General features: G+C 41.1%; 1 protein-coding gene and 1 long non-coding RNA gene across 4 annotated transcripts in view; one reads left to right on the top strand and one right to left on the bottom strand.

Moving 5' to 3' along the window:
- Positions 1-17196, top strand: part of LOC123673051 — a 928323-nt gene that overhangs the window by 151548 nt on the left and 759579 nt on the right. The window lies entirely within an intron of this gene.
- Positions 12211-14998, bottom strand: LOC123673210. The gene is made up of 2 exons (XR_006746443.1): positions 13037-14998; positions 12211-12877 (listed from the first exon to the last, which is right to left on the bottom strand). It is a non-coding gene; the product is annotated as an uncharacterized LOC123673210 (long non-coding RNA).

Genomic DNA, 17196 nt, shown 5'->3' with positions numbered 1-17196 from the left:
GTTTCCAGGCGGGGATGTAATATATCGTTAATCACTAGCAAGGGGGTACTGTGGGGATTACAGATTCCTGCGTTACCATCATGGTGGCGCTGCCAACCAGGTTAACGCTTCCCCCAACAGAGGGCGCAACAATCTACTCAAGCCTCGAAATACGCATCTTAAATGGAGATAAGCCGAGGACGCCCAGTCAAATATCAACCTACCTTATGTAGCACTTTGTGATTTATATTATATCTGTTTGTATATTTTATTTTACTTTTTTTATTTTTTCCCCGCTAACTAGGAGTAGGCAGATAGAGGCCTAGTTAGCGCATGTCTTGTTACAGTGGTCCCGAGGTTAATCAGATTGAGGCCTGATTAAACCCCAGCATCGACCAAGTCGTCACGCTGTCCCAAAAAGATGAACACCAGTCCTGTGAAAATGAACATTATTCAAGTGTATGCACCAACTTCGGAGAGCAGTGATGGTGAGGTTGAGGAGTTTTATGGCTCTATAACGAAAATACTAAATTCTATTCCCAAAAATGATGTAGTTGTGGTGATGGGAGATTTCAATTCAAAAATTGGTAAGGGTCCTGGAGGAGAACTTGTAGGGCCACATGGCCTGGGTAAGAGAAACGAAAGAGGAGAGCTTCTGAACAATTTCGTCGAGGAACACCAATTCGTTGTGCTAAACACATTCTTCAAGTTACATCCAAGGAGATTATACACATGGAAATCGCCTGCAGATACCCCTCATAAGGTAGTTAGAAACCAAATCGATTTTATGCTCATCAACAAACGTTTTCGAAATAGCTGCTCGTGGCAAAGACCTTTCCTGGGGCAGATATCGGCTCTGACCATAATCCGTTGATCGGTGGCTTCAAGCTTAAATTGAAAAAAGTTGAAAAGAAGAAGATTCAGATAAACTACAACATGAGACTTCTGAAAGATGAGGAAATAAAGGAACGAGTTAAGTGTGACTTGAACCAAATAATATCTCAAGTGAATCAGAGTGAAGCAATAGAGGAGGAGTTGGAAACTTTCAGAGCTGCCATGACAACATGTGGAAAGCAGTTTCTCAGAGCTGAGCGAGAAAAACGGGACAAACCATGGATGACCGGCCATATATTAAATTTAATGGATAAGAGAAGAATGGCTAAAGCAAATCTGGCGGATTATAATGGTATTAATAGAGAGATCAGAAGAGAAATAAGAAAAGCAAAGGAAAATTGGCTCGATGAAAAATGCGAAGAGATTGAGGAACTTGAGAGGAAACACGACAATTTCAACCTTCATAGGAAGGTAAAGGAAGTAGCCGGAATATACAAACATCGAACGTCATCAGCATTGGTGGACGGAGACGGACTGTGGGTAACAGATAAACAGAAAACCGTCGAAATGTGGAAACAGTACCTACAGGAGCTCTTTGAAGATGAAAGACCTGACATACACTTGCACAGCTGTGATACTGTCCCATCCATAACCGAAGAAGAAACTAGAAAAGCTTTAAGCTCAATGAAAGATGGTAAGGCTCCTGGCCCAGACGGGGTGCATGTAGAGATTTTAAAACTGTTGGATGATAATAATATAAAGAGACTTACCAGAATATTCAACAGGATATATGATACTGGCGTCATTCCAACTGAGTGGCTCAAATCCACATTCATCGGCATTCCTAAGAAGACATCACCTAGAACATGCGGTGACTACCGAACAATTAGCCTCATGAGCCATTTGCTGAAGTCTTTTTTGAAAATTATTCACCAGAGGATATACGTGTTATGTGAGGAAAACATGGGCGATACACAGTTCGGGTTCCGACGTGCTACAGGTACTCGGGAGGCTCTTTTTTGTTCCCAGGTGCTGTTTCAGAGATGTAGAGACGTGAATACAGACATATATGCCTGTTTCATAGATTACCAAAAGGCGTTTGATAGAGTGAAACATCAAAGGCTAATTGAGATATTGAAGAAGATAGGAATAGATGATAAAGATCTACGCATCATTAAGAATCTATATTGGGGGCAGATAGCAAAGATCACATTTAAAGGTGAAATGTCTGACAATATCCGCATAAAACGTGGAGTAAGACAGGGCTGCATTCTGTCACCATTGCTGTTTAATGTATATGCCGAAGAGATTCTCAGTACTGCGCTTCGTGACGTTTCGAGTGGTATCAGTGTGAACGGAAGAAAACTGAATAATATAAGATACGCAGATGACACCGTATTATTTTGCGATAATCTCTCGGATTTGCAGGTGCTTGTGAACAGATTGGTCCGGATAAGTCGGGAGTTTAATATATCCATTAACATCAAAAAGACGAAGTTCATGATAGTCAGCAAAAATTCCACATTACAAGGACAACTTTACATCGACAACAGAACGGTAGAGAGAGTCAAAACAATTTCGTACCTCGGCACTACGCTGAATGATGAATGGGATCATTCGAGGGAAATCCGCTGTAGAATTGAAAAGGCAAGAGCAGCTTTCATTAAAATGAAAAAACTTTTCACGAATCACGACCTGAACAAGAAGACCAAAATACGGCTTCTGAAGTGCTATGTCTTTCCTGTGCTTCTGTATGGGGTGGAGTCATGGACGCTTACTGAGGCTTCGTGTAAGAGGCTTGAAGCATTCGAGATGTGGCTCTACAGAAGAACACTCCGAATCAGTTGGACAGAGCACATGACCAATGAGAGGGTGCTAATATTAGTCAACAAGAAAACTGAAATTGTTGACACCGTGAAGAGGAGGAAACTGGAGTACTTGGGCCACATCATGCGGAATGAACAAAGATACGGCCTTCTCCAGCTAATACTGCAGGGCAAGGTTGAGGGAAAGAGAGGTCCCGGCAGGAGGAGAATTTCGTGGCTCAGAAATTTGAGAGTCTGGTTCTCGGAAACAACAATTGGCCTGTTTCGTGCAGCAGTGAATGAGGTCACAATAGCCAGAATGGTCTCCAATATCCGATAACGGATTGGCACTATCAAGAAGAAGAAGAAGATAACCGCTCAGGCGGAAGATTGCCCATTGGCTGAATGAGAGAACGAGGTTTGCAGGAGAAGCATCGGTTACATTTTCGTAGACGGTTACGAACTACGTTGCGGCCATCCAAGATCCAGAACCGTCGACGAATGAACGAATGCGTAGCTAAAGCACCGGCGTGAAGTAGACGATAATGGGCATCATCAATGATCAGATGCGTGAGATGATGATTTTTGGGTAGGAGAACAGGATGTTTGTGTTTATAAGGTAGTAAGGAGGCTGGAAGGCGACCACCGACACGTATAAGTTCATGATTGTCGCGAAAGAGATGGAGTTTCATGACAAGCCGATGACGAGAAGAAGGTTTTTTAAGTTCAGCTAGCTCCTAAGCGAAATGCAGAGACTGAACTAGACGTATCAAACAAATTTCAGCTTCTTGAAGCTCAATAGAGGAGAGGAAACCTGAGCGAGGGAAAGATGGACGACGAGCATTTACCATGAAACGTCGACAAAAGGCAGTTACGCGCTTGAGACGAAGATACGAAGAGAAACGTTCTATGAAGGTGGGTTCATTGGAAATGGCCGCTAACATTAAGGAGGAGATCGGCTTTGCTTCGTCGTCCACCTGTTCTTTTTGAGATGAATCGACAGAGGAAAGAGGCCACGAAGATGGGTCGAGAGACAACCAAGGAGGACCGCGCCACCACAATGGGTGGTGATGAATATCTGAGGGCATCAATCCTCGAGAGGCGCAATCAGCTGGATGGTCCTCAGATATCACATGCCTCCAGCAATTAGAAGGAATCAAATCCTGTATCTCGACGACTCGATTGCCAACAAATGTCTTCCACCTGTGACTCTCACCACGGATCAACGACAAGGCAACGGAAGAATCGCAAAATGCAATATAGTCAGCACTGAGATCCTGTAAAACGCGGGTAGACAAATGATGCATGAGTTTTGCGAGAAGATGGGCATCGCAGAGTTCTAGACGAGGCAGGGACATTGCCTTACAAGGAGAAATTTTGGATTTGGCCGCTAGAAGAGACACGTGGAATCGACCGGACGATGTAGGAGTGCTAAGGTAAACGACTGCAGCATAGCCGGATTCAGAGGCATCACAGAAGCCGATGAAGCGATGAGCAGAAGAAGAAACGGCAGGGATGAATCGTGGTATGTGAAGCTCTGTCAAAGTGGGAAGCTGGGATTGAAACTGCAACCACCGGTTTTGAATCTCATTCAAGAGAGGTTGATCCCATTCTAGATGAAGTAGACAGAGCTGACGAAAGATTATTTTGGCATAAAAAGTGACTGGAGTTAGCCATCCCAAAGGATCGAAGATTCTAGCCATCTGACTCAGCACATTCCGTTTGGTGACTGTCGTTGAGTTTAAACGGACGGAATAAAAGAAGTGATCAGATGCAGGATTCCATCCAAGTCCCAGAATTTTGAGACTTGGTTCACGGTCAAGAAGAAGGGGGTCAATAGAGGAGGATTCCCTACGATTATCAGATGGGATACCGTCTAGCAGGGGAAGATGATTAGTAGCCCATTTGCGCAGCTCAAAACCACCCGCCATGAGCAGGTCTTGAACCTGTTTTCGCAATTCAAGAGCTTCAGATTCGGTTGAACAGCCGGTCAAGATGTCATCGACATAAATCTCATTCAGCAAGACTTTTCTTGCTGGAGGAAATCTGAGTCCGTCGTCCGAAGCTAGCTGATGAAGGGTTCTAAGTGCTAGGTAAGGAGCCGAGGAAACTCCATAGGTGACTGTGTTCAGACGATAATATTGGAGGGGTTCCCGTTTGGAGAAACGCCAGACGATGCGTTGATAATCCCTTTGCTCAGGGCGTATCAGGATCTGTCGATACATCTGTCTGATATCGGCAGTACAAACAGATTGATGTAGACGAAAACGAAGCAGAAGAGTGGAAATGTCCGCTTGCAGCTTCGGGCCGGGAAGCAGAAGATCGTTGAGGGATTTGCCATTAGCAGATGCGCAAGAGGCGTTGAAGACAACTCGAATTTTAGTAGCAGGATCATCTGGAGTGGAGTGGATCAGCCAGGCTGAGTTTCTTAAACTCAGGCCACCGGCCGTTGAATGTTTTGACAGGAAGGGGATCTATTTGGCTGTCAATAACGTAAGCTTTGATGATAAGATTGGGAGGATCCCCTTGGTGATAGAGAGTGACGTATGCGTACCCCTGAATGCGAAACTGATCTGCGTTACTCAAGGTGCGAAGTTGGATGGTTGCAGGGTGGATGAATAGACGAAGCTTGGAGGCCCACTCACGGGTGATGAGGGTGTGCTGGCAGCCGGAATCCAGGAGAGACGGCCGAACACGACATTCCGCCGGTTATCAAGACGTATCCAAGCGGTAGGCATGAGATAGTCAGGATTATTGGTCTAACGCAAAGAAGACCGCGGAGATGAAGACAGATGATAAGAAGAAAACAGACGAGAAGACGAAGACAGATGTTTGTTTGACGGAGTAGGACAACCGCGAGATGACCAGTGCAGTCATTCGGAACCACTTCCAGAGGAGTGAGAAGAATGAAGGGGTGGTGAAGCTGGCGAGGCTCGAGACGACACTGAACCTGCCGCCTCAGGGCTCCGGCGTAACATCATCGAGATCCCCGCTGATCGAGCCCTTATTGAGGTGCCTCGAGAGGTGAAAGCACGGGTTGGCTGCTCTGATGAAACAGAGGGCGAAGAAGGACGTTCTTCCGTTGAAAGGGATTTCCTTCCAGCATAGGAAATGGAAGGGGATGCAGTGGCAGCAGATGCCAGATGTATGGAGTCGTCCCCCACATGTGTGACAGCTCTGACTCGAACTGCACTTAGCGGTGGTATGGAAAGACGACATGCAATTTCTACATAGTCGTCTTTCAGTCACGAAAGCTCGTCGCTGATTAACGTTCATGGCCTTGAACTCACGACACTGGCGAACAGAATGATTCGCCGAGCAAAACACACACGCGAAAGACGACGAAGGGCACGCACCAGCGTAAGCAGGGCGGCGAGGAAACACACCAGAGGATGAAGGCACAGACGATGGGGAAACAGATGCTGAGCCTGCTGGAGATTGAGGTCTTAATGATCCCTTCGGCGCGATGGATGAGGTGACGGAAGTGCTCTCCAACACTCGCAACTGTCGATTGGTGAATTCGAGCAACTGAGCGAGAGAGGGAAAGTCATCAGAGGATAACTGCCCCTCAAACAAGTGGCGAGATGGTATATCGAGGTAGCGCAAAGCTAGAGAAAACAAGAGGAAGTCAGCCAGATCTGAAATGGGTAATGCCTTGATGGCATGAATGGCATTCTGATGCGTCGTTACGAATTGCTTCAACTGTGGTAAGGAAGACACAGATGCGGGCTGTGAATCCAAGATCTGATTCACATAAAGATTCGCCAACCCACAAGGGTTTTGATACCGGGAGTGAAGGGCTTGATAGGCCAGAGGGTAATTCACCGAATTTAGTTGAAAGCCAGAGATGACAGATGCTGCTTCACCAGAGATGGCAGATGCCAAGAGGTGAAACTTCTGAACGGGCGCCAGGGAATTGTTCTGATGCACTAAGGCATCGAATAGAGAGATGAATCCGGGTCATTCCTCAACCTTGCCCTGAAAGCAAGGCAGGTCAACCCGCGGAATAGGTAGCTCAGCCGATGACAATGATGGCGCCTTAACAGACGTAGATGCAGTTAGACGACTATGGGCGACACGTACATGTAGGCAAATTTCAAAAAATGCCTCGAATTTTGATGGTGATCCGATCTGACCAGGCTCCTCTAGCTGAGAATTGAGTTGGACAACTAACTCATCAGCCTCCCTGAAATTCTTTTCCACTTTGACCAACTCAGCCAGACACATGTTGGCCACATCGACTTCTGTGGTCAAATCCTTTATTAATTTAAGAAGAGTAGATGCTGCAGAAAATGCATTCTCGCGCTTAATGACAGATGTTGCTAAAGAGGCCTTCAATTTATCCATTGACGGCATTTTAAATTGTCGAATGGCCCCGGTATGTATATCGGTATAAATTAATTCCGAAAAATCTAAGAAGAACAGACAATGTATTTATCGATGAAGATAATGAACAGATGACGCGCGATAAGATAACCGTGTTATGAATTTTCAATAACTACCCAATTAATGAATGAAAATCAAATCTCGAATTCAATCAGATGAACGGAAATGACAATTAGACTGAAATTAGGGGGTTTTAAGATATTTTCCCGGGTTTCGGCACCAATAATTGTCCGCAAAAAGGGGTTTGCGGTCAATTTCAGATGAATTTTGCTACTGATATTGAACAACCAAAAAATTGTGAAATGCAACTTACCCCAACGGGCTGCAGAAGAAACCTAGGGAATCACCGCTAATCTGGTTCCAAAAAGGAGGTTCCAAGGAAGGGAATTCAGGGGAATTTACCTCCCTTAAGTACCTATGGCTTCACCTGGTTGATGATAAATTCAGGGCACTTCACGAATAGTCGTTCAATATTATTTTGTTCACTAACACTAGTAGATGACAATGCAGAAGATAGATGAAAATAAATCAAACTTAATTATGATTATTTATCAGAAGATTAATTGATTTGTCTCTTTTGAAACTTTTCTATTTAGCACGTACGATCGATATTAAAATCTGTTCTGATTCTCCGCTGACAGCCGATACGAAATCAGATTCTACCGGGGTCGGTCGAGAAGAAATACGACCGTAGTTCAAGACTGAACAACTCCCATTAGATTGGAAGCGAGTCTTGAGACTCCAAATCCGGTGGTTGGGGATATTGGTACTCCTGACTCTGATATTAACATCAGAATATTTACGCTGCCATATATCCGCAATTTAACCCGTAACTGGTGAGGTGGGTTCTTACAGACCCCAGCGCATTTATTTTTCTCTATAGCTCAAATATTTTTTGATCGATGGCGCTATCTGTCCCTATACTTTTCAGTCGATGTATCTTGTGCAAAACAGTGTTACACATCTACCCATATTTTCAGTTGGTACGATTTTGTTGACAGTGTTTCTTCGCTAGGGGTGTGTGAGAGCCCACTTTACCATTAGTGTAATTATTTTGTGCTAGAAGTTGTCTGATTTTGGAAGTTGCAATGGCGAGTTCATCACGAAAACGAAAGAAACAGGTGATCCACAGTTTGAAGAATGGGCACTGAAAAATTTGGATGCCCTTGAAAGTGATTTCTGTCGATGATTTTTACCGTCGATAAAGCAAAGTGTACATGCTTCGTTGTTCGGATTTACCAACAGAATGACATTCCATCGTATGTCCCCAAAGTTGGAAAAGCCAATGTAAATAAGGAAAGAAGCCAAAAATTATTGAATTTTTTGACAACACCAAGGACGGAACTGATGCGTTGGATAAAAAATGTACTGTCTACGGGTGCAACAGGCGTTCCAGACGATGGCCAATGACGGTATTCTATGAAATTCTGGATGTTTCCTCAGTGAAAACTTCGATCATTTTCTCTTCTCTTTCAAATAATTCAAAGTTTCGAAATGTGAATACATTAAATCTCTGGCCAGGCAACTTTTCTTTTCCACATGGAAAGAATAATAGAAAATAAGCGCCTTACTAGGTTCTAAAACAGAACATTCTTTCTATTCTGGAAGGGACGTTCCGGAAGCTGAAGGAAAAATATCTCATCAATCAGAAAAGGGGTGTGCCAAGTGTCCATGCAAGCAAGACAAAAACAAGGGTATGATGTGGTGTTTGGCATCAGTATGTGGCACCTGTTAATGCAGGTTAATGCAGAGGAGGTGCTTAAGATTGGTAGAAAAATCAAACCAAAGAATTCTAAGGATATATATGATATATCACCAACTGTTCTGAAGAAGATTCTTCCATGCATTGCTGAACCACTCAGTATAATAATAAACAGCTTAAAATGGCGAAAATAGTACCTATCCACAAAGGAGGGAACAAAAATGAACCTAACAACTACAGGCCTATATCAATTCTTCCGGTGCTTTCTAAGATCTTCGAGACCACTATTATGGACAGAATTTCCAGTTTTCTGAAAAAATACAAAATCATTTGCAAGGAGCAGCACGGGTATCAGGAAAATAAGTCGACGAGCAGTGCCATAACATCCCTACTGCTAGAAATAGCCGATGGTTTCGACATGGGTAAAAAATGCGAGATGATAGCGTTTGACTTAAGCAAAGCCTTCGACTCAATACGTCATGATATACTATTGCAGAAACTGAAATATTATGGAATTAGAGGTATAGCACTGAAACTTATCGAAAGCGATTTGAAATCAAGATTCCAGAGGGTGCAGCTCGAGGATCGGTTCTCTGAGTGGAAAGAGATAGAATTCGGAGTGCCTCAAGGATCCACCTTGGGACCGATTCTCTTCATACTGTACATAAATGATCTACCCTCAAATGTCCATTCCGATGCCCAATAATTGTATGTTGACGACTCATCTTTCTTGAACAAAGGTAAAAATCAGGAGGAATTAAATATGAAATCCCTAATAACAAGGCAAAAAGCCGAAAAATGGTTTTGGGCGAATAACTTCAAAGTGAACAAAGACAAAACCATTACCACTCTGGTATCCAGGACCGGCTTGCCCATATGAATGGTTCTCAGGCCAGCCAGCTCTGGACACTTGCATATCAAGTGTTCAGCCGTTTCCACTTCCGATCCACAGAGCCTGCAAATCTCGTCTGCTGACTTACCCATACCGTACAAATGTTGTTTGTACCGACAGTGCCCCATCAGCAGTCCCACCATCACCCGAATCTCTGCTCGCGACAGCTTCAGGAGCTTCCTGGTGTAAGTAGGTGAAATCTTCACGAATTTCTTTGCCTGAGCTATTCTAGGAGTGTTAGTCCAGTGGATTGTCCTACTGTTCAAGTCCCATAGGTGGACCGCAGCTTTGTATTGGTCTTTTCCTATCCCACAGAAAGGCTCAGGTCCAGCAGGTCTTAACCTTGATGCACTTTTTGCAAGCTCATCCGCTCTCTCATTTCCTTCAACCCCATAGTGCCCTGGTACCCGTAGTAGAGTCACCTTATTTCCTCTGGTCAGTTGCTTTATGGTGTTACGGCACTCCCAAGTCAGCAGAGACCCCTGACAGCACGATTCCAGGGATCTCACTTGATCACGTGATCCTTGGACCTGTTCTTCGCTTCCTAGGAATTTTCTCACCGTCATTGGAGTAGCTAAAAAAACAGCTTTTTACATTATATTACATATATACTCACTAAGTCCTAGTTGCTTGATATTTCTCTTTAGATATTTGGGTACTATTCCTGTTGTTGAGATGATAATTGGAATAGTTCTCGTTGATATCATTCCCCACTGGCGCTTTATCTGAAATTCGAGGTCCTTATATTTTGAAATTTTTTCGACCTCTTTTTGACGCATGTTGTTGTTATTGGGTATTGCTATGTCGATGAATATTGCTGCCTTCTGATGTTAATCAACTAGCAATATATCTGGCCTGTTGTGAGGGACTGTTTTATCAGTCAAAACTGTGCGGTCCCAGTACAGTTTATAGCTTTCCATTTCCAGGATGGTTTCCGGTCGGTATTTGTAGTAGGACACTTTTTCAGGATGAATTAGTGTTAATTTAGTTGCCATTTCTTGGTGTAGTATCTTTCCTTCTGCATCGTGTCTCTCTTGATATTCATTTCCTGCAAACATTTGACATCCTCCCGTGATATGTTGGATTGGCTCATTCGTTGGACACACATAACGGCATCGATCGTCAGTAATAGTTCGAATCTTCATGATATGCTTGCAGTAATTTCTTGTTGAGATCACTTGATCGTGGATGGCTAAAAGAAATCCTTCCGTTTCTGGATACATCGCACCTGATGTGAGCCAATAGTTCGACTCTTCAATGTCAACATGATCCTGGTTCACCTCGTTGAAATGTCGTCCGTGTAGGGGCTTTTCTCTCCATCTTTGCAATTTTTCTTGGATTGTCTGGTGGTTGTATGACAATTGCTCCTTGTGCAGTTGTAAAGGTGTTGATTCGTCTGCTTCACATAGTAGTTTGTAGATCTCTGACGTGCCTGATTTGTCTTTGAAGTATGTTCGTAGGCATTCAATTTGACCATGGGCAAGTTCCATGATGTCTAGCAGACCTCTGCCTCCTTTATTCCTCGGCAGTGTCGTCCTCTCAATACTACTTTTCGGATGGTGCTTGTGTGCTTTCGTCATCAAGGTTCTCATTTTGCGTTGTAGGTTTTCCATATCTGTTTTGCTCCATGGAATGATACCGAAAGAGTATGTAAGAATTGAACATGCATATGTGTTGATGGCTCTCGTCATGTTCTTGCTGTTGAGGTTTGTTTTTAAAATTTTGTTGATTCTCCTTATGAACTCAGTTGTTAAGTCTTCCTTCATTCTTTGATGGTTTTGTTAGGGTTCTGATACCATGTAAGGGTGGATTGACAAATACAGGTATTTTGTACAGTTTAATCGTTGTTTTAACAAACTTGGAAACACAAATCTAAAACAAAATGGAGGTTAGGTTTGCTGCTTAAGGTGTGACGCCGTTATCTATTCGTGTCTGACAGAACTGGCATCTCCACCTTCAGCGGCCATATTACATTTCTAGCTGCGCATGCGCACTAGACGGATCATATTAGTTGTCAGCAGGTTGTTTTATAGAAGTGGACTGGCGCCAAATATATTTGGCCAGCAGTTCTTACTTCAACACCCCCTCCCAAACTGAGGAACTGACAACTAGTCAACAGATAAGACATATACAGATAAGTTCCAACCAACTGACTTCAATAGTTAAAACAGAATATATACAGTACAATAAATACAAATAATAGTTAATATTTCTTATGAGTTTATATAAATCAAGCCTTAAAACTAAATCAACAGGATTGTCAGTGGAACTGTAGAGGCTGTTACTGTAAGGCAATCGAATAGGGTTCCTTATAGCGAACACACTTTCCTGAATATTTTGTATGGTATCAATACATTGTTTCCAGGGACCGGAGACCCTTCCAACAAGTGATATTATACCACCAGATCAACATATACATATAACAGATACTTATTAAGTTCCTTCATATAGAACTAACTTGATTAATTCATCACACACATACGTGTCCGAATTTTTTTGATTTCGCATCTATCATTACCAGGGACCGGAGACCCTTCAAATCAAGACACTAGTGTTTATGAAAGAATGTAACCAGGGACCGGAGACCCTTCTACATGACTTTGAATAAACACTTAACATATAAACATATTTATTAGAGTATATTTCCAGGAACCGAAGAACCTTTCAATAAAACTCCGACATATACACAACAGATTTTTAGTATTGTCTAAGCATGTTTCCAGGAACCGAAGAACCTTTCCACACAGACACATATTCAACAGATTTTTAGTATTGTCTAAGCATGTTTCCAGGAACCGAAGAACCTTTCCACACAGACACATATTCAACAGATTTTTAGTATTGTCTAAGCATGTTTCCAGGAACCGAAGAACCTTTCCACACAGACACATATTCAACAGATTTTTAGTATTATCCGAGTATGTTAAACAATACATGGATAAACAACAGATAACTGAAAAAAAAAGAGAACATATTGGGTTATTTGTATACAAATCAACTGAAAAATCAAGCCTCATAGAATACAAGGTGATTACGAAATTTACTTAGCTTTGCTGCACTTAAAGGTTTTGTAAGAATGTCAGCAATCTGATCATTGGTATTAATCTTCACAATATTAATTTTCTTGTCACTTACATGTTGACGAATTAATAAATATTTACGTGCAATATATTTTGAACGACTTTTACTTGTACCTGCAAGATAGTTTTGTCTTGTCATTGTCTTCATATATATCAACAGGAAATGAACTGATAACCACAGTTTCTGCCAATAACTGTGCTAAAAATAGAACTTCATTAGTAGCATGAGTAAGTGCAATAAATTCTGCTTCTGCTGAACTTTGTGCTAATGTTGATTGAAGTTTTGAGCACCATACAACCGGATTACCGAATGCAAAAATCACAAAGATGGTTGTCGATTTTTGACTCTTCTCATCACCTGCAAAATCTGCATCACAATAGCATGACAACGTTGGGGAACCTGCTGTATATTTTAGACCCAACTGACTGGTACCTTTCAAGTATCTGAAAACCCTTTTTACTAATGTCCAATGATACTGTTGTGGATTGGCTTGGAATCGAGATAAATAACCTACAAAAAAAGATATATCGGGTCTTGTAAATAAACTTAAATACAACAGAGAGCATATGGCTTTCTTGTACAGAAAATCTGCTTCATTAGTAACTTCGGGAACTTTATGATCTCCTTGAGGAACCAATGGAGTATCAACAGAATTTGAGTTTGATGAAGAAACAACTGATTTTCTGATCTACTGATTTCCAAACCAAGAAACTTAGTAGGATAGCCAAATTGTTTGATATTAAAACGTGATTTGAACATATTGACATTTTCTTGAATAAGCTTTTCACTGGTACCTGTAATTAATAGATCATCAACATATACTAGAATCAAAATAATCTCACTATCTTCCTCTTTCTTATACAAACATGGTTCACGTAAATTTGTTTCAAAACCTGAATTCTTTATAAAATTATCGAGTGTCATAAACCAACATTTTGGTGCTATCGATATTCCATAAAGAGCTTTTCGTAACTTAAGAATTACCTTAGTTTTATCCAGATTCATTCCTTCTGGTACACTTACATATTTTGGTCTATCAATTTCACCATAAAGAAATGCTGTTTTGATGTCCAACTGTTCAATATGCCATTTTCTAGAAACTGATAATGCAAATAATAATTAAACAACTGATAGAGTTGGTGTAGGAGATGCAGTTTCCTCAGAAGTATACTTTTCAGTATCTTTGCATCCTACAACAACTAAACGAGCCTTATATATACCATTGTCTTTAACTGTAAATACCCAAATGATGATTTTAGTTGTTTATTCTCAAAACACTCGTAATTCTCACTCTATCTCTAAGCAAGTTCTAGAAAGGCTGAACGGAAGGGAACCCAACCCAGAAGAGAACTCAACCCAGTTCAGCTGGCTGAACGGAAGCAAGTTCAACCCAGAAGGGGGCTCAACCAAGTTCAGCTGTCTGAACGGAAGGGAGCTCGTCCCAGAAGGGGGCTCAACCCAATTCAGATGTCAGAACAGAAGACTTGACAGAAGAACTTTTGAAAGAATTTTTTTCTTTCTTCGTATGGGGCTTCCTATATAACCTATCATGTCGACTCTCTAAACAGAAATCACATATATTATTATCACTCTTTCTACATTTAATGCAGAGAACTGAAACAGAATTAAGATTATTCGTGAACATATTAGATTCTCCAATGGGATAATCAAAACATAAGGAACATGCAGTATAAACTTCATTGATCTCGGTCTCGAGATTCCTATCTGTGTCATCAAAACATTCAGAACAAATATCATTCAAACTACTACCTGTATACATACTGTTGTCAACCTCTCTGAAATACTGGCAGTTTGCTACCTCTAAAAATGCATTCATCACAAAATCATAGGTTCTGGTTGCCTCGTGTAACTGTAAGAGTAAAACTCTGGTTGGTCAGCATCTCGAAAATGTTTTCTGGAACTTCCATTGTTGACACGTGGGATTGATCCATTTCTTCTTGATAACTCATTTTAACACTAACTTCTTGATTGTGGATTGCTTTTAACGTCACAAGCTCTGCTATTCATGTGAGGGTGCTCGTCACAAGCTCTGCTACCATGTTAGGGTTCTGATACCATGTAAGGGTGGATTGACAAATACAGGTATTTTGTACAGTTTAATCGTTGATTTAACAAACTTGGAAACACAAATCTAAAACAAAATGGAGGTTAGGTTTGCTGCTTAAGGTGTGACGCCGTTATCTATTCGTGTCTGACAGAACTGGCATCTCCACCTTCAGCGGCCATATTTCATTTCTAGCTGCGCATGCGCACTAGACGGATCATATTAGTTGTCAGCAGGTTGGTTTATAGAAGTGGACTGGCGCCAAATATATTTGGCCAGCAGTTCTTACTTCAACAGGTTTATTCGTCGGTTTTGTTTCATTCCTAGGTATTTATAAAGATCGTCCGATTTCATTACTTCTATCTCCTGTCCATTGAAGAGGGTTTTCGGTTCGTCTTGGATTTTTACACCCACTACGCTAATCGTACGACACTTTGCCAATCCGTCTTTCATCCTCACGTCTTTCGAAATCATTATTATATTATCATCCGACTTTTGCCCATACGCGTAGGATTTCTCCTCGCCGTCGGCTTCTCACTGCTCGCTAAGAGGAACATTCACTCAATCCCAGATATTTAAAATATCAGCATACGAATACGACGGTCCGCAAACGGTGTTGATAAATAACGAAATTATTAATCTCTGTTTATGATGAATTCTTCGAGTGATGGTGAATACTCTGAAATGGAGATTGGAGACAATGGAGAATGTAGTAAAGTGCGCCACAAAAGAAGGAGGAATAGAGATCCAAATTCGCCCACTCAGCTAATTCCCAACAAAAAACAATTTCCGCCTGTACAAGAAATTCCTAACATAATAATGTCACCTCCTATCAATTATCGGAGCCATGTGAGGCCCACAAAAAATTATCAAACAACAGAAGGGTATTCCATTATTCACACACACGTTCAAAATAACTCTCCAGATACACTGCAAGCCACTAATATTGAATCAACAAAACTAATCAACAAAAGAATCTATTCCGCGAAAATGAAAGATATTACTAATAAACAATATAAGCACTTATTTTATATAAAAACTGCTGAATACTTATTACGCAAAGATCTTTCCAACATATGGAAGGAGAGTACCCAAACTCAGAAGATTCTATTCTATCAACAAAACAAGGATTTCTACTTAAAACCAATCAGAATAAAGACTTAATATTGGTTACTGTCAATAAACTTGTCGCAGAAGAGAAAATTCGAAATTTTAAAGAAACACATCCATCCCAAAATTGAACCAACACAACAACCAGAGAATTTTATGCTTCGTACAGTGTAGTGTGTGACGTGTCGACCTTGAGTAAGCCGGTCACAAGGCTAAATTCGGCTCGCGACTACACTCAGTGAAGATGGGAGTGAGTTCTTCAAAATTAGATGGAAGGTAATAATGGGCGCCAGGTAGAGATATGCCTGTCTTAAGAATAAATTGCATACTCCTCTACCAGAGTAGCAGTAAAACAAATCACTCGAGTCAAACGTTTAATAAAATTAAAATTTATGCAATGGTTGATAATAAAAAAAAATAATGAAAAAGAATTCTCTGAATTACCGAGAGCCAGAAGGGCTTCCCAAAAACTTTACCTAACACTAACAAATGCCAGAAAGGCTTCCTATAAACTATAATCAACAACAAATGCCAGAAGGGCTTCCTATAACCTATAATACCTAACCTAATCTTGACAACAGAATCCTTAATCAGCCTACACTCGGCTCAGGTTAAACCTAAAACTTCAATACCAAACCTAAACGTAAACGGAGTTCAACAAACTCCAAATATATCAGATACTAAACAAGACAAATAACCAAGTAAACAAGAAGATTTACCTAAACCACAGATCCAGAAGGAATATACAAATACAGTGGTTGTAATAACTGGCTGGTATAAAACAGCAGGTTGAATAAAGTGATAATAAATTCCAGTTACAAATCCTGAAGGGATACACAAGTATTAAAGTTGTTAAAATAAATGGCCAGTTAGTGAAGTGCACCTCACCGCAAACTGTTTACAATTGCAACAGTGTATAATAAGCATGAAACAACCTTTATTCAATATAACTTATAACTTCAATATAACTATCAATGGATAGAAAATTAATAATAAAACCGTTAACTCCTATTCAAATAACTGTAACTATCAGTACACTAAATCGTTACTTTCAAAAACTAAATCTCAATACAATACTCTTTAAAGCCAGTGCAAGCACCGGTTACCTGATACAAGATCAATATTGAAGGTTGACAGCAAATCTAACTGTGAGATCTCTATACGTAGAATATACCATCTACTCGAGCTACACCATATGCCAACAATATACTATGTACTCGAACTGTACCATATATCAGAATGTACCATCCATCAGAACTGCACCAGAAATTCACCACCATACACCAGAAAATAATACCATAAACTCCAACCGTACTATACACCAGACTTAGAATTCTTGAAC

This window comes from Harmonia axyridis, chromosome 1 (assembly GCF_914767665.1).
Source record: "Harmonia axyridis chromosome 1, icHarAxyr1.1, whole genome shotgun sequence".
Lineage (NCBI taxonomy): Eukaryota > Metazoa > Arthropoda > Insecta > Coleoptera > Coccinellidae > Harmonia > Harmonia axyridis.
This window is presented reverse-complemented; position numbering and strand designations above follow the sequence as displayed.